Below are 19,081 nucleotides of genomic sequence, written 5' to 3'. Positions count from 1 at the left end.
TCTTCCCTCCTTCTCTCTTCTTTCTCCTTCTTTCATTTCCTGCCCTCCTATTTCCATACTCCCTTCCCCTTCTATTCACGTCAGTTTACTGCCCACTCCACTGCAAACACCCAGTCTCCTGTTTTATAACTCTACTTTTGATAGGGCAAAAGTAATCTCATTCAGTTATTTACACTTGCTGATGAACTGATGACATTTGAGTGAGAATGCATTTCATTCAAGTGAACCATTTGCATGAATGAAAGGCGTAATTTACTCCTTTTCTAGCTAAATAGATTTGGGATGGACATTTTGAGGGAATGAAAGGAACCTTACTATAAAGTTTAATATAAAGTGAGGTAAAGGGTAGGAGTGATGCTTAGTTTACACAGCTCCAGCTGCTGAGAACCCATTATATTCTTCAAGAGTTGTTCCTCGCTAAGAAGTTTCCATCACTAGCTTTTTTCAGGATCTAAACGCTATCTCAATTTAGCATCCCTTCCCTATCGCAGTACCCTCTCTTTTATACCAAGTAGCTGGTGGTGTAGTGGCTAGAGCCTGGGAGTCAGAAAACCTGAGCTCAATCCTGCTTTAGGTACTTACTTACTAGCTATGTGACATTAGACAACTCACCCAATGGTTCTCTGCTTCAGTTTCTTCAACTGCAAAATGGGGATAAGAATACCTACCTTGCAGGACTGTTATGAGAACCAAACAAGATATTATTTGTAAAAGTGCTTATCAAATAGGATCACAATATCAGCAAAGTGATGCTATGAAATGCAAATTAGGGAGGGCTATGCAGTCACCTGCCTCATTTCCCTCCCCAGATACACAGTGGGTTCCTATGTATATGTGTATTTTCTTGTTTTTTCCCTGCTTTTCCCATTGGGTCCCTTCCCTATCTGAGTTTTGAACTTCACTTTCCCCTACCACTATAATTGGCTTTATAAGATCACACATTTAAAGCTGGATGGGACTTTGGAGGTCATCTGTTTTAACTGGCTTATTTAACAAATCTGGAAACTGAGGTCTAAAAGGAGGAAATGGTATGTTGAAGATAACACAGATAGATAACGAGTTATGGGGATAGAACTTTGATTCTCTGAATCTAACCTAGTACTATTTTCAAGATATCAGTCTACCACTGCCCCCAGCTTTTCAGAAACTTGTTAAATTTTTCATGGCCCACCTCTTACTAGTTTAAGAAGTATTTAATTGTGTTTTTGTACCCTAACCCCTCTTTTCAGACATTCTAGAATAAAATTCTATGCCTATTATGTTGTCTAACAATGCATTCTCTACATTAAATGGAGATATTTTTGCAATCTTTATCTCTCCCAGAATTATCTTTACAAGAGATTCTTTGGAGTTTGAAATTAAAATATACCAGTATGGGTTGCTACTTTCTAGTATACCATTTATAAATGAGTAACCCTCACTTAACATGGGTTGCTCTACATTGATAGGATTATCTTCTCCTTGCCTGGGGCCAGGTTAGCTTTTTTAAGGTCCTTCAGATGGGCCTTGGTCTCAGTAGGGGGAGCAGGACAGGCCAGCCACCATGAGGCTGATGAAGATGGAATGAATCTGTCTCTCCCTGGCTCTGAGAGCTTGAGCTCCTGCCTCCAGTCCAAGCCTCTTGATCCCCCAGGAGAGTCACCAGGAGCCTGACCGAAGATGGAATGACTCTGGTTGGGTTTGTCCCAGCTTATATGCTCTATTTTAATTACATCATCTTAGATGTGAATCTTGTAGAACTATATTAAGTACTAAATACATGTACTGAACTAGAGAACTATTAACTATTAATCACCATGCTAAACTAGATAACCATTGTCTTATCAATTCCCACTGAGTTAACACCTTGTAAGAATCCTTGTTTCAGAGTTCTGACCCATAACAGTCCTTGAAAGGGAATCCTGTGAAATGAGGAGAGGAAGGTAGATTAGAGCGACACTGAGAAAGGTCTTAATTGTATAATTTATCTTAGAGGAAACAAGAGAGCTGTTCCCAGGAAAATTGGGAAGTTTCTTGTAGACGGGTGACATGTTATATAGCAAGATGATTCTGGTTGCTGTATGTAGGATGCACTGATGGCAGGGAGAAGCTATTACAACTGCCTAGTAATGAGGAATTGTTCTAGAGTGATAGCAACACAAACAGAGAAGAGGGTAAACATATGTGAGGGTTACTGATAAAGTACAACAGAGAATCAATAGGACTCAGGGGTTAATTCAGTATAGAGGATGAGGAGCAGAAAAATAAAAAATATTGAGGTTTGATACTAAAGTACTAGGAACAGTGGTGTCATCAACAGAAATAGCAAAGTTGAAAGGAGACTTAGATTTTGGAGCAGAGTCACCAGGACTCTTTTAAGCAGAGATCTTAAAATTCATTTTAGGTATGTTGATTTTGAGTGACCATTCAGGAACAGTCAATAGACAATTGGAACTCAAGGAATGAATGAGTTTAGATATATAAATGTGGGAAGCAATCACTGGAGCTATGGGAGTAGAGGAAGATTATTAAGGGAAAGAGTGTGGAGAGAGAAGAAAGTCAAGAACACACCTTTGGGAGAAGCCAGGAAGCCAGATTATAGACAGAAGGAAGATGAAACAAAGAGGGTGATGTAAAGAGCAGCTAGATATGGTGGTAGATAGGGTTCTAGACTCAGAAAGACCTGGGTTCAAATTCTGCCTCAGGCACTTAGCTCTGTGTCCCTGGATAAGATACTTAACCTCTTTTAGATTCAGTTTCCTAATTTATAAAATGGCAATAGCATCCTCTACTCTAAGGGGTGTTGTGAGGATAAAATAACAGACTTTAGAGGGCTTTGCAAACCTGGAAGTATTTAGAACTTGAGTTCATAACATGGAAGCTGAGGTAAGATGACAAGGAGTTTGAAGTGGATAAGTCAGCATTGGTTCTCAGAACCACAAAACCACAGAATCTCACAGTTGGAAAGCCATTCAAAAAGGGATAAATCCATTAACTCAGTTCCTTCATTATAATATTAGCTCACAGTCCATCATCTTGGTCATGTTCTTTTTACCCTCCAGTTTATCCATATTTTCCCTCAAACGTGACATCTAGAACTGAATAAAATTGTCCAGATCTTGTCTGAACAATATGTCAAAATCACTTCTCTAATCTCTATGCCTCTCTTAATGGACATTAAGATGGCTTTAGTTTAGTTTTTTTTTTTTTGTTTTTTTTTTTTTTGTGGCTATTACTCAATTCATATTGCTATCTTAGACATTTCTCCCATTTTATAGTTCTAAATTTTTTTTTTAACCAAATGTAAATCTTTTACCTTAAACTCCAATTCACTGGAGGCATCAACAATTATACTAAGATAAAAATCTGACCATGAGACCATCCTGCCCCACAAAAGCTCCAGTGACTGCCTATTGCCTCTGGGATCGAATATTAATTCTGCTTTTTACTTAAAGCATTTAATAATCTGGATCCAACCTACATTTCTAGACATATATTATTCCCCTTGAGCATTCTATGTTCAGCTAAACTGGTTTACTTAATTTTCCCAGGCTGTATCCTCTCTACCACTAATCCCCCAAACCTGGAATCCACTGCTTTATCATGGAATGGAGGTTTGGAGCATGTTCAGGCCACCTAAGATGGCATCACCCTTGTGGAAGGCACTATGGGACTACTTCTGGGAGACTGGAGGTCTGTAGCAAGACGAGATTTTGTGATGAACTACCACATAGTTGGGAATAGCCTTTTTTCCCCATTGGTTCTACAGCCAGAACTATTAAATGTTTTTAAAAAGTCAAGGTTTAGGGGGCATTTATGTCCTAGGGTAAAGGATTCTTTCATTTTACCATGTAGTAAGTTGTGGGGAGAGGGTGGGGAAGGGATGCTTCTTTCCCCTCACCCTCATCTGTCCCTACTTTGTAAGACCATATGTTCCAAGAGATGAGCCTACTTATTTGGCATTTTTGCGCATTCTTTTCCATTCTAATTTTAGGGAGTAGAATCTTAGATCTGACCCAGAAGTGTGAGCCATGGGGATCCAGCAGTCCAAAAATCCAGGTCAGGTGTTGCAGATAACCCAGCAGAAGCAAACCCTGAGGAGCCAGGGTCTAGGGATGCTAGCCAACCCAGCTGGGTTTTGGACTTGAACTTGGTGGTGGGAATTAAATACTATGTAGAAACTGAGCTAAACTGTGAGCCTAATCTCTCCCTCTACAGAGGTCAGAGCAGTGTTCTGGGGGGAAATAGGGAAGGAAATTACGCCCAAGGTGTTGGGAGAAAATGTTATATCTTTTAAGTAAATCCTTTTGTGAAAGCTAACTGGAAGTTAATAGTTAGATAGAACTAGGGGTGTCAGTCATTGAGACCCTACAATGGGAGGGACCAAGGAAGGCTGAGGTCCCCCAACTCTCCTGGGGGTATTGGAGAGCCCTCTGGTGAGTAAAACAGATCAACAGCAGTCATCGATGTTACCTTAGAATTCTCTTGTTGTCATTGTTGTTGAGTTCAGTTCTGACCCACTTTGTGACTCCATTGGAGGTTTTCTTAGCAAAGATACTGGAGTGATTTTCTTCTTTAGTTCACTTTATAGATGAGGAAACCGAGGCAAACAGGATTAAGTGACTTGTCCAGAGTCACACAGCTAGCAAGCATCAGAGTTCATATTTGAACTCAGATGTTCCCGATTCCTCGCCTGGTGTCCTATCTACTTCACCGCCTAGTTATCCTTAGAATTTTTAGTTGTCCCCTAAACTCTCCAAAGCACATATACTCTGGTAAATCTTTCCCAATCACCTTATTAAATCCCCTCATTTTAGAAATGACTTTATACAGCATTAAATTTATGTATTTTACAATTATTTGCTGTTTGTCTTGCTTCCTCTTTATGCCCTCTCCTCACTCCCCTCTTCCCCCCCCCCCTGCAAATTCCTTTAGGAACGGGCTATTTTCTTTGCTGTCTGCCCCCTCCAAAGTAGGCAACTAACAAATGCTTATTAATTAAGTTAGAGCTCATCTTTTGTGTTCAGATTGATCAGTGCTCAACCCTAGGATGGAAAAGCAGAAAAAGATATTGCAGTCAGGAAATCTAGGGCTGGTGATTTGCAAGGTGGAAACGGCTAAAAAATAAAAGTTTGAAGGATTCTGAAAGCAAAGGTTGTGAAACCAGAACTGTATGATCAAAATAGAGAGATTAAAATAGAAACAGACCAAAATAGAAAGGATGAAGGCAGGAAGGTCTCCAGCCTTTTGGGTGGACGCTGCATGTAGTTAACTTTTGGGAGGTCTCAGACAAGAGTCACACACTATGTGCAGGTATGGATGGGGTTCCATCTGCATAACAGGATCACATTTGAATATCTGTGAGTATATATAAAAAAAGAAAACAGTGGAAATTCAGCAATGGGTTGAACTAGACATTTGAGAAAACTCCCAACTCTAAATTCCATGGTCCCTCTTTTTTTTTTTTTTTTTTTTAAAGAACAGATTTAATTTTTTATTGTATTTAATTATTTTATCTTCCCTCAATTACACATTAATAAAACATCTTAACTTTTTTTTCTTTGACCCAGGAGCAGCTTTCCACTCACCTCACCTCTCATTTTCACAGGAAAATTGCTATTTAAGCACACACCTGCTACAAACTACGCATCACTACAGACAATTGGCATTACTTTTTTAAAACTAATGTTTTTTCACTTAAGCATTAGTTTTCCTCCCACTTCATTCCATCCAAGAGGAAGAAAGTGGGAATGGAGAAGGAAAAAAGGAAGGAATGGAAAAAAAAAAGTCCTTGTTAGAAATATACAAAGCCAAGCAAATCTAACTCCTGAATTGACTGGCCACGTTCGAAAATATAGGTCACATCACCCTCTACCAGGGAATGGCTCTCGTTACTGGCTCTCTGGAATTGTGGCGAGTCGTTCCGCCGATCGGGGCTCCCAAATCTTTCAGGAAGAGTAGTTTTCCCTTACAAAGCTGCCATCACCACGTAAATGCTTCTGCTTGGGCCGGCTCACTTCGCTTTGTGTCGGCCCTTGCGGGTCTATCCCGTTCTCTCTGAACCTGTCCGTTTCCTCCCTTCTGACGGGCCCAAGCCAGTACCTTACCTCGCAGCCCTCGCTCTGACGCGGGCCCTAGACACCTGCACACACTCTTGACTTTGTTCGCGCCTTTTCTGCTCCTCTACGCCCTTAGGGGGAGGTGGGGGGGGAGGGGGAGACTGGCCTGCGGGGAAACCTCGTGGCCCCGGAGTGCGAGGATGCTCTCCCATGACCGGCCTCATTAATCCACGGTTCAGTGGCCCAGCACCAGACGGCCGCTGCCTTGCTTTGTCGGCCCAAAACAGTGAAGTCTATCAGCTCTCTTGAACTGTCCGATCCTCTCTACGCCCAAGCCAGTTTACTCTCGCAGCCCGTGGACGGCCAGACACGCACACACCTTGACTTTGTTCGCCCTTTTCTGCTCGCCTACGCCTGTAGGGGAGGTGAGGGATCGCCGGGAAGGCCTGCGGACCGTGGCTCCGAGGAGGTGCGAGGATGCCCCCTGACCGGCCCATTAATCGCTGGTTCAGTGGCCAGGCACCAGACGGCCGCGGCTTCTTAGGGCCCAATGTGAGAGCCTTATGGATCGTTATCTGCCCGTTTACGTTGGCGGTAGAGCCGAGCCGGCACCAAGCTCCTGCCTCGTGGGCATGAGGCATCGCCGCGGACGGGGGCCTGGCCCGGCTCGGGGAGCGCTCTCGCCCGCAGCCTGCTCGGCTTCAGGCCGGAGGCTGCCAGGGCTGTCGGGCCCTGAGCTGACTCAGCTGGTGCTGAGCGCCGGCCGCAAGCTCTCGCCTCCTCGGCGCATGCCCGGACGCGGGGCTCTCGCGGCGGCTTCGGGGCCTCTCGCGCCCGCAGCTCTCGAGAAGAGGCCGTCCGGGGCCTGAGCTGGAGCTGAGCTAGCTCGCGAGCGCCGGCGATCGCCCCTCCTCAGCCAGACCGGGGCTCGCGAGCACGCGCCGCCGGGCGCTCTGGGGCGAGAGCTCCGAGGAGCGCGGTCCGGGGCAGGGAGGCAGCGTGCGGGGCGACGCAGGAGGGGCAGCGGGAGACAGCGCGCGGGCGTGGGGAGGCAGCGTGCGGGCGGGAGGATATGGATGCGATGGCAGGGCGGGCGTTGGGCGACGGGACTGCTGAGTGGGGGGAACTGCAGAGCGCGCGGAGCTGGGGGTGGGTGCAGGGGCGCGGGGCGCTCAGTCGAGGGCGGGGGCAGAGCGCGCGGGGCGTCAGTCAGGGCGGGGGCAGAGCGCGGGGCGTCAGTCAGGGCGGGGGGGCAGAGCGCGCGGGGCGTCAGTCAGGGCGGGGGGGGGCGCAGAGCGCGCGGGGCGTCAGTCAGGGCGGGGGCAGAGTGTGCGGGCGCGTCAGGGCGGGCAGAGTGCAGGCGCGGGGGTCAGTCGGGCGGGGCAGAGTGTGGGGCAGAGCGCGCGGGCGTCAGTCAGGGCGGGGAGCAGAGGCGCGCGGGCGTCAGTCAGGGCGGGGAGCAGAGCGCGCGGGGCGTCAGTCAGGGCGGGGGGGGCAGAGTGTGGGGGCGTCAGCCAGGGCGGGGGGCAGGCGCGGGGCGTCAGTCAGGGCGGGGGCAGAGCGCGCGGGCGCCAGTCAGGGCGGGGCAGAGCGCGGGGCGTCAGTCAGGGCGGGGGGAGCGCGTGCAGCAGCCTGCGCGGGGTTAGAGGGGAACGCGGGCGCGCGCCGCGGTGTCCCGGGGCTGAGGGGCCGCGAAGGAAGGCTGGGGCTCTGTGGGGCGGAAGGCAGGGCGGGAGGCGGGGCCGACCGCCGGGGTCGGGCCGGATTGACTCACTCCCGGCGTACAGTTTCCGAGGGGCGGAGGTGGCTGACCAAGGGGCAAGAGCCGGACGGGCCGCGGCGGAGCGCAGGTCAGGGCCGGGCCGGGGCCAGGCCGGGGGGCTAGGGCGGGGCCGCGCCCCAGGGGGAATGAATTCCGCCGCTGCGTGGAAGAGGAGGAGGGGGGTGGGGCAAGCCGGGAAAATCTCCCGGGAAAAGCGGGCTGCTCTTGGAGGCCTTGCGTGCCCTCGCCGCGGTCGCACCTCCGCCCACTGCGGGCGCTTCGGAAGAAGGGCGGACGGGGTCACGACGCGGCTGGTCCTGGGGCTCCCACCCCCGAGTCATTACGTAGTCGTACTTGTTCTCCCAGGCGACCTTGTTGGGGCGCCGCGCGTAGCCCCCTGAGCCCTAACCGACGCCCCTGCGAAGTAGGGCTTGGTAGGTCCCAGCATCCCTGCTTCTCGGGTCAGGAAAGAGGCCGAGGGAGGAGGGTAAGTGGCGGTAGCTCAGGATGCCCCAGACGCGCCCCTCCCCAGCCTGGAACGGGGAAGTTCGTGACGGACGGGAGATGAATGAGGCAGGAAGCCCGTCGGGCTGGAGCCGCGCGTCTGGGCCCCGCGTCCACCCGAACCCCGTGGAGCGCCACGGTGGGAAGGGCATTTGTGAGGTCGGGGGAGGCGCAGGGGAACAGAGTTGCGTTCTGGGGCTCAGTGACCAGCCGGGAATGCGCCCTGATCCTCAGCGGCTCTGCCGAGAATTCCCGTTTCCCTTGGAGGAGGGAGGGGAGGGATCGTCCGAGATGACCCAAGTCAGGAGAGCAGCCAGGAATGGAAATAAGATGACTGGACTCCCGAGCTGGAGTGTTCGCCCAGGTCACGGAATCGCCAAAGAAAGCCCTCCACACTCGCTCTTATTTACCCTTCCTTACCACGCTAACCCCGAGTTTGATTAGCAAAAAAATCTTCCTTTAAATAGTGCAAGTGATAACGATCATATGGCTGCAAAACATGCCCCTGCCAGGGGAGGAGTTACTTTGGATGCAGCTGGGTTAAGTGGTAAAATCATCAATCCTGTAAAAGATTTTCCTCCATTCCTGTTTGTGCATAACATCCTGTTTCCTGTATGGACCAGTAGGAAAAAAAATTGCATTATTTCAGCATTATGCATTTATCATAGTTAACTTTATTTATTGCAGTAACTTAAACTCCACTATGACAAAAGAATAAAGACTTTTACAGGTGTGAACTAATAAGACTGGGCATATAATTTTTAAAAGTTTTTCTTAATTAGTGGTTACTTTGGAACTATATTTGTTGGTAATGCCTATATTTGGAGTTTAGGAGTTCTCTAATTTGCTCTGTGTGTTGCTGAATTAAAAAAGGACTATTTATTCATGATTATTATTTTGGCTTTAGACTTATAGCCAGAAGGGAATGTAGACATCATCTAATCCACCTTCCTCATTTTTATAGAAAATAAAACATCCCTAGAAAAATCAGCGTTTTCTGAGAATGATGTGCTCAGCCACATATGAACCTTCCAAGATTTTTCTGAGTTAAAATTTTTTTAAAATTTTCACAATGACGTGAACCATGCAAGTAGGCAAGTTTCATGATCTCTCTAGCCCTTGGTTTCCTTATCTCTAAATTAAACTATATTACTTACTTTATTTGCTTTAAAATTCTAGAATTTTCTTAAGTAATTGATATAATTTTTTTGAATTCTTCCAAGGGAGCCTTTTGATGTAGGTGATTTTTAAAAAATGCTGTTGTGATTACAAAAATAGAAATAAACGCAATAAATATTTCATATTTAAAGCATTCACATTTGAAATATAGTTTCTCTTTTGCTCTGTGATAGACAAGTGTGGTATCAAATGGATTGTACATAAGGATCCTTGCAGCAGCATATTAATTTAGAAAGCCACATGTGACCATCTATATTCTGTTGTATTTTTATTTTCCCATTTACATTTTAATCTGGTTTGGGCCTCAGCAAGCAGTGTTTGACACCTCTGATATATATAATATACATTGTCAGACTGGAATGATATGCAATAAAATGCAACAAAAGATGTCTTCTGTGATGTTACTTGAGGAACTTTGACTCAGAGAAGTGATCACTGTCCAAATGAACATTAGCTGTGTGCAAATTTATTTGCTATATAAATATCCCCACTTGCCATATTTGTACCTGTTCTCATTTTCATTTCTTCTTTTTATAGAAACATAACTACAGTCCAGTTCTCACACAGAGAAAATAGAATGGCTGTTCCCTCATTTGCTTTCATATATTTGAAGTTTGAGGAACAAGGTGTTGAACCTCTCACCCTTATGTGTCTCAGGTGTTCTGCTGTGTGTTTACTGTCATAGGAGGGTACTGCCTGACATACTGTCTGACAAGGGTTGTCAGAACTAACCCTTTTTTGATTTGGAAAGTTTTAAAAATTGAATCATAAAATGAAATCTTAAAAAGTTTGAGCTCTTTAAAGATAAAATTAGATTTTCTTCTATCTTTAATATCTGTACAATTCCATAATAGCAAATAGTTCATTCATTCAACAGATATTTATTAGAAGCCTAATGCAATATGCAAGATACGATAGAGGATTCCTATTTTCAAGGAATTTATTGAAATATATCACAGAGGCAGCACTAATAGTGTCCTGTAGAGACTTGGCATTCTCTCTCTTATTTTGAAATTATTACTTTGATATTTCATTAATCTATGATTTCCCTCTCATTATAGATCATATTTCTAGCCCTTAGTAAATTGCTTCATTAGTAATTCAGAGGGAAAATTAATGTTATCTGGTGGCCAGCCTTCTGGTGATGAGTCCATCCAAACTCTTTTTGTCTAGTTGGGGGTAGGAGTTGGGACTAAGAGGGGGAGATGACCTGCCTGCTGACACTATAAAAGATGACAACATGAGACAGTTGTCTTTCTCTGATGCTTTGTGCCCAATTAATCATCAAGCATTTATTAATCACCTATGAGGCCCTGGGGTTATAAATTAAAAAGTGAGACTTTTAGTCCCTATGTTAAGAGAGTTCTTGCAAGCCCAGGTGAGAAAGCTGAGCATTTCAGGTGAAGGGGAACAGCTGCCTGTTGAAAGTCTTTTGTCTGGAAAACAGCAAGGACACAATGGGACTGGCTACCAAAGCAAGGGGAATAGTGGCAGGGCTCATCCTGGAAATATAGATGAGCCAGGAATTTGTTTTGCTTCCAAAGAAGGAACATTTTCCTGATTTCTTCCATTTTGATCTCTCAGCAACTTTGGAATACTGTGCTGGCCTTCATTTCATCATCCTCAACTAGCATTCAGGATTAGTTACCCAGATGAATCTGGGTAGAATGTAGAATGACAGCATTCTACTTGAACTTTTAAGTCATGCCTTAGACCAGGGGTCCTCAAACTTTTTAAATGGGGGGCCAGTTCACTGTCCCTCAGACTGTTGATGGGCTGGACTTTGTTTTGTGGTGGGCCTTTAAATAAAGAAACTTTATAGCCCTGGGTGAGAGGGATAATTATCCTCAGCTGCTGCATGTGGCCCGCAGGCGGTAGTCTGAGGATTTCTGCGCTTAGATTGTGTTCTTCCCACCAACCCAGGTGAATTCTTTCCCTCTCTGCTCCGTAATTGCTCCTAATCCCAGGTTCCCTTTTGGCCCATTTACTTAGATGTGGAAAATCTAAGACTTTTGCCTCCTGTGGACATCACCCTCCAACCTCAGATAATGATGGAGCCCTGCTAAAGGACCTCAAAGTAGGACTTAGGGGGCTGTAGGTCAAGATTACTGTACTTTGGCAGTGATTGGATCAAATTCAAGTGGAACTACTTGACTAAGCCCAGTAGATTCACTGGGCTATTATTTTTCAAGATTTTGCTTGTTTTTATATCAGCCAAACCAATCAACATATGAGCTGTGTATAACAAGCTTATACAGTATCTTATACCCACAGGCTGTTATCACTGCATTTTTTTCTCTAGGGTCAAACTTCTGGATGTTCAGTTTTGGATTTTTGGTCTGTCTAATAATAACAATAATTAGCATTGACACAGAGCCTGCTATATGCCAAGAGCTTTACAAAGATCACAACCTTAGGAGGTAGGTGCTGTTATCATTTTTGAAGAAACAGAAGCAAACAGAGATTAATGACTTATTTAGGGGTACAGAGCTAATTCAGGATGGATTTGGAACTCTGGTTTTCCTAATTCCAAGCCCATAACTCTAACTATTGTGGCATCTAGCTGTCCCAGTTTTTTACACTGTATTTGTTGGCTTCCTGGTTCTGCTAATTTGATTCTGGAGCAGCTGAGTAACATGTAAAGTGTTTTGCAAACCTTAAAGCACTATAAACACTGGTTGTTTTGTCTTCCCATATTTCTCCGAATTCTTCACATTCATTTTTCTTATGCACAGTAATACTTAATTACATTAACACATTATGTTTTGTTTAGCTATATGGCAGTTAGCATCTATATTGTTTTTAGTTCTTTGATACTCAAAAAGCATGGTTATAAATATTTGGGTGTATATAAGACATTTCTGGTTTTGATCTCATGGTGTATATCTAACCATGGATCTCTGGGTGAACTTATTCTTTTTTTTTTTTTTTTTTGGCTGAGACAATGGGGTTGTGATTTGCCTAGCGTCACACAGAAGGGTGAACTTATTCCTGTTGAAAAACAACAGCAAAAACCAAACTGCAATGGGTTTTTTAGCTACTGTACTCTGTGAACACTTCCAGTGAACCAAATGATACGTAGTGGAAATTGTTTCTATAAGGATTTTATTTGGAATGTGTAGATATAGAAGGAACAGGAATGGTCAACTAGGGAGAGTTAAGTAACGATAGGAGAAGAAACAGCTGTATTTAAGGGGCTTTGGGTCCTTTAAGCTATCAAAGACATTTGTCTTTCCAGATATCTCTCAATACCAGAAAATATCATAAAAGAAGAGAGAGAGATGTTCTTAATTGGACAAACTGAACCATTTTTCTGTTTCCTGCTGGGTGCTATCATTTCCTTTTGCTATCACCCCTCTCTTTTCTTAGATTAGTATCTGGATTCAAAGTATTTTTTCTCCCTCAGAAATCTGAATTCATTTAAGAATGTTATACATTTTTCTTGAATTTTATATTGATTTTTCATATATTCAGAGAGATTTTAATTTTTTTAATAGCTTTTTATTTACAAGTTATATGTATGGATAATTTTACAGCATTGACAATTGCTAAACCTTTTGTTCCAATTTTTCCCTTCCTTCCCCCCACCCCCTCACCTAGATGGCAGGATGACCAGTAGATGTTAAATATATATATATATTTTTTCTTGTTCAGTGTCTTTTATTTCTTTTTTTTTCTTTTTTTCTTTTTTTTTATTTAATAGCCTTTTATTTACAGGATATATACATGGGTAACTTTACAGCATTAACAATTGCCAAACCTCTTGTTCCAATTTTTCCCCTCTTACCCCCCCCCCCACCCCCTCCCCTAGATGACAGGATGACCAGTAGATGTTAAATATATTAAGATATAACTTAGATACACAATAAGTATACATGTCCAAAACATTATTTTGCTGTACAAAAAGAATCAGACTCTGAATTATTGTACAATTAGCTTGTGAAGGAAATCAAAAATGCATGTGTGCATAAATATAGGGATTGGGAATTTAATGTAATGGTTTTTAGTCATCTCCCAGAGTTATTTTTCTGGGCATAGCTAGTTCAGTTCATTACTGCTCCATTAGAAATGATTTGGTTGATAGATGTTAAATATATTAAAGTATAAATTAGATACACAATAAGTATACATGACCAAACCGTTATTTTGCTGTACAAAAAGCATCAGACTCTGAAATATTGTACAATTAGCTTGTGAAGGAAATCTAAAATGCAGGCAGGCAAAAATATAGGGATTGGGAATTCAATGTAATGGTTCTTAGTCATCTCCCAGAATTCTTTTGCTGGGAATAGCTGGTTCAGTTCATTACTGCTCCATTGGAACTGATTTAGTTCATCTCATTGCTGAGGATGGCCAGGTCCATCAAAATTGGTCATCATATAGTATTGTTGTTGAAGTATATAATGATCTCCTGGCCCTGCTCGTTTCACTCAGCATTAGTTTGTGTAAGTCTCTCCAGGCCTTTCTGAAATCATCCTGTTGGTCATTTCTTACCAAACAATAATATTCCATAATATTCATATGCCACAATTTATTTATTTATTTTTAATAGCCTTTTATTTACAGGTTATATGTATGGGTAACTTTACATCATTGACAATTGCCAAACCTCTTGTTCCAATTTTTCACCTCTTACCCCCCCCACCCCCTCCCCCAGATGGCAGGATGACCAGTAGATGTTAAATATATTAAAATATAAATTAGATACACAATAAGTATACATGACCAAACGGTTATTTTGCTGTACAAAAAGAATCGGACTCTGAAATATTGTACAATTAACCTATGAAGGAAATAAAAAATGCAGGTGGGCAAAAATATAGGGATTGGGAATTCAATGTAATGGTTTTTAGTCATCTCCCAGAGTTCTTTCCCTGGGCGTGGCTGGTTCAGTTCATTACTGCTCCATAGGAACCGATTTGGTTGATCTCCTTGCTGAGGATGGCCAGGTCCATCAGAACTGGTCATTATATAGTATTGTTGTTGAAGTATATAATGATCTGGTCCTGCTCATTTCACTCAGCATCAGTTCGTGTAAGTCTCTCCAGGCCTTTCTGAAATCATCCTGTTGGTCATTTCTTATAGAACAATAATATTCCATAATATTCATATACCACAATTTATTCAGCCATTCTCCAACTGATGGACATCCATTCAGTTTCCAGTTTCTAGCCACTGCAAAAAGGGCTGCCACAAACATTCGTGCACATATAGGTCCCTTTCCCTTCTTTATGATCGCTTTGGGATATAAGCCCAGTAGTAACACTGCTGGATCAAAGGGTATGCACAGTTTGATAACTTTTTGAGCATAGTTCCAAATTGCTCTCCAGAATGGTTGGATGTATTCACAGTTCCACCAACAATGTATTAGTGTCCCTGGTTTCCCACATCCCTTCCAACATTCTGCATTATCTTTCCCTGTCATTCTAGCCAGTCTCACAGGGGTATAGTGGTATCTCAGTTGTCTTAGTTTGCATTTCTCTGATTAATAATGACTTGGAACATTTTTTCATATGGCTAGAAAGTTTCAATTTCTTCGTCTAAGAATTGTCTGTTCATATCCTTTGACCATTTATCAATTGAAGAATGGCTTGATTTCTTATAAATTAGAGTCAATTCTCTATATATTTTGGAAGTGAGTCCTTTATCAGAACCTTTGACTGTAAAAATATTTTCCCAGTTTATTGCTTCCCTTCTAATCTTGTCTGCATTAGTTTTGTTTGTACAAAAACTTTTCAGTTTGATATAATCAAAATTTTCTATTTTGTGATTAGTAATGAGTTCTAGTTCTTCTTTGGTCATAAATTCATTCCTCTTCCACAGGTCTGAGAGGTAAACTCTAATTCCTCTAATTTATTTATAATCTCATTCTTTATGTTTAGGTCATGAACCCATTTTGGAGATTTTAATCTTTTATACCACAGTTTAATTGCTTATTTAGGTTAGTCTGAAGACTTCCCAAAGTCTTCAAAACTCTGAGGCTCTGGCCCTGGACAGGAAATAATATGGATTAGAATTTTTAGTTTTTTTCAAATTTGTTTTTGCCTTCTTACATTCTGTTCTCATAGTTTAGTGTGCTTGAGAGGCTGGGGAAAAGAGAGCTGCTAACCATAGTTAAAGGGCTGTTATGTGGAAGAGAGACTGATTATTATTATTATTATGCTTATTACCATTCATCCATTCAATCAGGCTCACAACCTAGGAGTCCTCCTGAGTTCTTCACTATCTCTCATTCTCCTCCTACATATCCAACTTGTTGCCAAGGTCTTTTATTTTCACCTTTGCAGTGTCTCTCAAATACACTCCTTTCTCTCCTCTGACACTGCCATTACTCTGGTACAGGCCCTCGTCCCTTCATTCTGTGATTATTGCAGTAGTCTGCTAGTGGATCTACCTGCCTCCAGCCTGTCCCCTCCTTAGTCCTTTCTCCACTCAGGCACCACAGTGGTTTTTCTAAAGTGCAGCTCTGATCCTTATTCAATCAATTCCAGTGACTCCCTGCCATGTCACTTCCAAAATGAAATAGAAAATATAGAAAATACTGTGGCATTCAAAGCTCTTTATAAACTGCTTCCCCATTTCTAGACTTCTCACCTTTTGCACATTTTCCCTCCCATTCATCCCATGACACTAGCCTCCTTGCTGGTCCCTGAATGAGTCACTCCATCTCTTCCTCTGGGAATTTTCCTTGGCCCACTCCAGTGCCTGCAATGCTTTCCTCCCCATCCCTGTTCCATGTTGTCTCCCCAGTCAGACTAAGAGTTCCTTGAGAAAAAGGTGCTGCCTTTTACTTTCTTTGTATCTCTATCACTTAGCCCAGTTCTTGGCACATAGTAGGCACTTCATAAATGTTTACTGGCTTGACTGTCTGACATGTTACACTTTCTGCTGTAGAGTTTGAAGCAGAGCAGCTGAAGTAGAATGATTGTTTTTTGGAATTCAGTGCCTCTGACTACCAAACTATTAGAGTTTGTGACCAAAAACAGACAGGTAATCAAGTCACTGACTCCAACTGAGTTTCAATGTCCTTGTCTGTAAACATTGGATTCATTTCCCTCAAAGATTCTAGGCAAAGTAAGATGTCCTTAGAATGTGGATGGAGGACTGTGTTTAAAAGACTCAGAATACAAAATCATAATGTAAAATGTGGAAAGATTCCAATTCATATCATACATCACTGATTCATTGCATACTATGAACCCAACTCTAGCTGGCTCATTCTCAGGCAAATATTTTATTTGCCAAGTAGAGAAAGATAATTACCAAAAGTAACTCTGGTTTGGTATATAACTGCCTTTGTAAAATCTTAAAGAAAAAGATGATAGAAGATGGAACATTATAAAGAAGAGAGAAATAGTAAAAGGTAAAGCCATGGAAAGAAACTTTGTTAAGAGACCTAATTAAATGCCTAATGGCATTGAAAGGTAAAAGGGAAGAAGCCTAATAAGTGGAAAAGAAATGAAAAATGCTGCAGAAATTTTTTTAAACAAACTTTTTCTCACAAAGACATCACAAGAGGCAAAAGAATTAGACCAAATATAACTAGAGCAAACCAGTGCTCAAGATGAAAGAGTCAATGAAAGCATTGCTGGATCTAGATTTATTAGCTGTCTGAGAGAGAAAAAAGCATTTTATGAATATGGGAGGAAGAAAGTCTCAGACTTTATACTAATATTACCACAAGGTAACAAAACCCTCATTAACTTTTGACCTATATATGTCTACTTTCCCATTTATATGTTAGATTTTTTTCCCCTTGAGGCAATTGAGGTTAAGTGACATGCCCAGGGTCACAGAGCTAGAAAGTGTTGTCTGAGATCAGATTTGAACTTAGGTCCTTCTGACTTCAGGGCTGGTGCTCCATCCACTGTACCACCTAACTGTTCCATAATAAGATTTTTCAAGTGATATAGAGTAGAGCATTTTTTTAAATCGGAAAAGTATTTAATTCAGCCTTATCATCGCATCATTTCAATATTATGCTGGTGTTAAATTTTATTTTTATTTTTTTCTTAAAATATACATATATAATTTTCAACATTCAACCTTGCAAAACCTTGTGTTGCCAATTTTTTCTCCCTACTCCCTAGTCAGCAAGTAATCCAATATATGTTAAACCTATGCAATTCTTCTATATATTTTTCCACAAGAAAAATCAGATCAAAAAGGAAAAAATGAAAAAGAAAATAAAATGCAAGCAAACAACAAAAAAGTGTTAAGTATTCTGTTGTGATCCACACTAAGTCTCCACAGCCCTTGCTCTGGGTACAAATGGGTCTCTCCATCACAAGTCTATTGGAATTGGCCTGATTCACCTCACTGTTGAAAAGAGCCATGTCAGTCAAAATTAATCATGACATAATCTTGTTGCTGTGTTATCTTGATTCAACTCATTGCACTCAGTATCAGTTCATGTCTGTCCAGGTTTTTCTGAAATCAATCCTGCTGATGATTTCTTATAGAACAATAATATTCCATAACATTCATGTACCATAACTTATTCAGCCATTCTCCACCTGAGGGGCACCCACTCAATTTCCTGTTCCTTGCCACTACAGAAAGGGCTGCCACCAACATTTTTGTATATGTGGGTCCTTTTCCCTATTTTATGATTTCAGTAGGATACAGACTCAGTAGAATGACTGCTTGATCAAAGTGAACTCACAATTTGATAAACCTTTGAGTGTAGTTCCAAATTGCTCTCCAGAATGGTTGGATCAGTTCACAACTTGGTGGTACATTTTAGATTGTTGCATTTATTATGTAATATGCCTGCAGACTTTTAATTCAGTAGATTTTAGAAGCCAATCCTAAAGTACCACATAGTTTAAACCAGATATAAAACCACTCACCAAGAGGCCATTCTTTCTGGCTGAACTCCTTGCTTGAAGGTCACTCACACTATAAAATGAAGTGATAGTCTATCCTTAGGATTGTTACACAACAAAAGACAATGAAATGCCTTTCAGACATTGAAAAAGCAGTATTTTAATCAAATCATAGTAATTGGGTTGTTTACCATTTGGAAAATTAGGGAATTTGAACTGAAAATGCATGTTTTTCTTCTTAAGGGAGAAAAAATTTACAACACAAGGTTTTGCAAGGTTGAATGTTGAAAATTATGCGTATTTGAAGAAGTGGTCTGTCTTCAGCCCTTGCCTTTAGGAAGACTGAGGAATACTGGTTTATAAATGGGATTTTGTAAATTAAGGGCAACTTTTTTCCCCTCAAATATGTCATGAGTTAGTCATATCAGATATTTAGTAGACTTTCCCCACTAATGATACTAATAAATAAAAAAATATTTATATTTATTTTGATAAAAATGTTAAACTTGACTCAAATGCTAAGCCTAATCATATCTTTTAAAAGAAACGGAAAAGTGTGAGAACCTGGTTTTTGTATCAGTTTTAACAAAACATGAAAAAAAATAATTTAAATACACGTTTCCCTAACCTACATAATACCTTTTTTAGGATTATTAAAAATTTTGAACAATGATTCATAATTACAGTTCTCTAATTAATGTAATCAACTTAAAGAGAGAAATGTATATGATTAAAAAATCCAATTTCATAAGAAACTTTTTTGTAATAAG

The 19,081-nt window shown here is 41.9% G+C and overlaps 1 protein-coding gene across 1 annotated transcript in view; it reads left to right on the top strand.

Annotated features, from left to right (window-relative positions):
• Positions 1-7,779: 7,779 nt before the first annotated feature.
• The window catches only part of DNMBP (dynamin binding protein), a 115,924-nt gene continuing 104,622 nt past the window's right edge, over positions 7,780-19,081 (top strand). The window contains exon 1 of the mRNA XM_031956245.1: positions 7,780-7,888. The gene's annotated coding sequence lies outside the window, so the exon portion shown is untranslated. The remainder of the gene's footprint in view (positions 7,889-19,081) is intronic.

This window comes from Sarcophilus harrisii, chromosome 2 (genome assembly GCF_902635505.1).
Source record: "Sarcophilus harrisii chromosome 2, mSarHar1.11, whole genome shotgun sequence".
Classification (NCBI taxonomy): Eukaryota; Metazoa; Chordata; class Mammalia; order Dasyuromorphia; family Dasyuridae; genus Sarcophilus; species Sarcophilus harrisii.
Note: the sequence above shows the minus strand (reverse complement) of the source record. Positions and strands in the feature narration are given on the sequence as shown.